Genomic DNA, 3,783 nt, shown 5'->3' with positions numbered 1-3,783 from the left:
TGCTGAGTTCTGGATGAGGCTAGGGTTTAGTGTGTGTGTGTGGGGGGGGGGTACCAATTACTAATTCGTAATGAAAAATGATTGGCTCGTGGGATGTGATGCTTACCCCAGCACCTACACAGAATGTCAGCATCAAATCAGGAGTCTTATCTTTGACATGGCCTGGCAGATCTTTCGTTCCCTCTCCCCTACTGGAAAATAGCAGACTGGGGCTGGGAGTATAATTCAGTGGTTGGCTCTGGGCTCCACCCAGGATAGAACAGATCCATCTCCATATAGAGGGGAAGAAGAGAAGAAAGGAAGGGGAGGGGTGGGTAATACCAAGCCTGGCATGGTGCTGTTTGCTTGTGATTCCAACTGCTTGGGAAGCTGAAGATGATCACCTGAGTCTGGGAGTTCAAATCCAGCCTAGGAAACAAACCCATCTCTTAATTTCCTTTATTTCATTTCCATTTTATTATTTTATTGCATTTTGAGATAGGATCTCATATAACCCAGGATAGACTTAAGCTCTGTGTGTGGTTGAGGATGCCTTGAACATCTGGTTCTCTAGCCTCCACTTTCAAGACTTGGGGTCCTAGGTCTGTGCCACCAAGCCCAGTTTATGCTGGAGATAGAACCTAGGGCCTCATGCCTGCTAGGCAAGCACTCTACCAATATAGCTACACCCCCAGCTCCAAACTCCACCTTTAAACAAAACATCTGGGCTGGAGAAATGGCTTGGTGATGAAACTGCTCTTTCAGAGGACCCAGATTCAGTTGCCAGCACCCACATGGTGTCTCACAACTATTCAAAACTCCAGGGGATCTGATTCCCTCTTCTGATCTCTGAGAGGACCAGGCATACATGTGGTACATATACATTCATGTAGGCAAAACACTCAGAGAAATAAAATAAACCTAAAAAAAATTAGACAAAAATAATCCATGTGTGGTGGTATACATGTTGAGTCCCAGTGCTTGGGAGGTAGAGGTGGGATAACCACAAGTTCAAGGCCAGTGTGGTCTAAGCAATGAGTCTCTGAAGGCTGGCAGTGTGGTTTGGCTTCTGCAGATAGGAATTTCTTCCCAAACGCTGCTGTGTCCTGGTCATACCTGTTTTAAAGGCCTCTGAGGCCTCTGGATCATTCCAGGCAGGAACAGTATATCTGCATGAAGGAGGGATTGCAGTACTGCCCATGACTTCTGGCCCCCTCGAGGGTCCTGAGCCGCAGAGCCTGTCCAGACCCAGTGTGTTCCTTACAGCTCTCTGTAGTCTGAGCTTCCAAGAAGTAAGCAGAACACAGTAGCTTTGTTGAACTTCTCCCATGTTGACATCAGCTTGTTCTTTATGCTGAAGAGAACTTTAGGCAAAGCTAGAAACTTTGAGAACAGCCTTTGATGCAGGTGTGGTGAACTGTGGCTTTTTTCTTTTTTTCTTCCTTCCTTCCTTCCTTTCTTTCTTTCTTTTGTTTTTCTTTCTTTCTTTCTTTCTTTCTTTCTTTTGTTTTGTTTTTCGAGACAGGCTTTCTCTGTAGCTTTGGAACCTGTCCTGGAACTCCCTCTGTAGACCAGGCTGGCCTTGAACTCACAAGGGTCTGCCTGCCTCTGACTTCTGAATGCTGGGCCACCAACCTCCCAGCTGCCTTCAGCTTTTAAACCAGTAAGTGTCCTGTGGAAAGACTGACGATCCTCTGAACAGGTTTCACACCCGAAGCTCCTAAAGACAGAGCAGGACGTATCCATATCTGCTTCCCGTCACCATGTGCAATACTGGGAGAGCCAGAGCTGCTCACAACCCCAGCCCTACCTTCTCGCTGGTCTCTGCCTGGCAGGGAAATGGGCTTGCACACTGGATGATGATGTGTGCCACTTCTGAGGCACAATCATCACCCCCCAGAGGTGCAGAGGGACAGCACTTAGAAATCTAGGTGCTCCTTGAAGTTGACCCTGGGGTCATGTTGAGATTCAGCATCTGACTCAGTAGGTCCCGGGTGAGGCTGAAGAGTTTTTAATTCCAGCAACTTCCTAGGTGCTGCCAGTGCTTCTGACCATGAATCACACTCTAAGTAGGGAGTGCTCAGATGCCTAGATTTCTGTCTGCATGATTTAATTCTCCATTGCTTCTTGCCTTCTGACTAACAAACAGCAAATTTATCTAATCCTCCATCCAAATGTTTATAAACCAGAAGAAAAGCGTGACCCACTGTCAATCTAATAATGCTAGTGAGGGTTGCTTTGCATGTTTTTTTTTAATTTTACATTTCCCCCACCTATACGTAGTGAACTAATATATATATTTTTAAAATATTTATTAAGTGTACAATATTCTGTCTGTGTGTATGCCTGCAGGCCAGCAGAGGGCACCAGACCCCATTACAGATGGTTGTGAGCCACCATGTGGTTGCTGGGAATTGAACTCAGGACGTTTGGAAGAGCAGGCAGTGCTCTTAACCTCTGAGTCATCTCTCCAGCCCTAAAATATATTTTTTAAAGGTAAAGAAAGCATTACATATCCTTTTTTTTAAATATTTATTTATTATGTATATAATATTCTGTCTGCATGTATGCCTGCTGGCCAGAAGAGGGCACCAGACCTCATTACAGATGGTTGTAAGCCACCATGTGGTTGCTGGGAATTGAACTCAAGACCTTTGGAAGAGCAAGCAATGCTCTTAACCGCTGAGCCATCTCTCCAGCCCTACATATCCTTTATAAAATAAAAATTCCAGGAGGCTGGAGAGATGGCTCAGAGGTTAAGAGCACTGACTGCTCTTCCAGAGGTCCTGAGTTCAATTCCCAGCAACCACATGGTGGCTCACAACCATCTGTAATGAGATCTGGTGCCCTCTTCTGGTCTGCAGCATATATGTAGGGAAAACACTGTATACATAATAAATAAATCTTTAAAAAAAAATAAAAATAAAAAAAATAAAAATTCCAGTTTTAGAATCAAGCAATGAATATTCAGTATTATAAAGCTGTTAATAACAGGAGTTATAGTGGTAACATTTTACCCTTGAAAAATGTCACAGATGGGGCTGGAGAGATGGCTCAGTGGTTAAGTGCACTGACTGCTCTTCCAGAGGACCTGGGTTCAATTCTCAGCACCCACATGACAGCTTACAACTATCTGTAACTCCAGTTCCAGGGGATCCGACACCCTTACACAGTGCAGGCAAGATGCCAGTGCATGTGAAATAAAAAAATTTAAAGCTGGGTGGTGGTAGTGCACACCTTTAATCCCAGCACTTGGGAGGCAGAGGCAGGCAGATCTCTGAGTTCGAAGTCAGCCTGGACTACAGAACAAGTTCTAGGACAGGCTCCAAAGCTACAGAGAAACCCTGTCTCAAAAAAAAAAATTTTTTTTTACATTCATTCATTTATATTGTACGTATGTGCAAGTGCACACACATACCACAATGTGTGTATAGAAGACAACTTGTAAGAACTGGCTTTTTCCGTTTTCTCCTTCCATCACATGGGTCCTGGGGACCTAACTTAGGTCCTCAGCCTTGGTGGCAAGCACCGTACCTACTGAACTTTCTTCGTGAGTAACCTTACTGTTTACAAAGGAGATGAATCAGATTAAACAGCAAAGGAACAAGCTGCTGCAAGTCCACCTGTGCTCCTTCACAAAAGGACACAAAAGACTGAACGGCCCATAGGTTTTATAATACCCTCCCAGTGTGTTTTCCTGGCCCCAACCAGGACCCATCCAGTTCATGCGATTTCAATGGCAAGGACTGGATACAAGCTTTGTGAGACGCAGGGGCAACTGCCTTCAAGTCCCCTGCTCTGCCA

This window comes from Microtus oregoni, unplaced genomic scaffold, assembly GCF_018167655.1.
Source record: "Microtus oregoni isolate MIOR12 unplaced genomic scaffold, Mior012 000005F_ref0000423, whole genome shotgun sequence".
Classification (NCBI taxonomy): Eukaryota; Metazoa; Chordata; class Mammalia; order Rodentia; family Cricetidae; genus Microtus; species Microtus oregoni.
The sequence above is the reverse complement of the archived record's forward strand: the minus strand, read 5'-3'. Positions refer to the sequence as shown.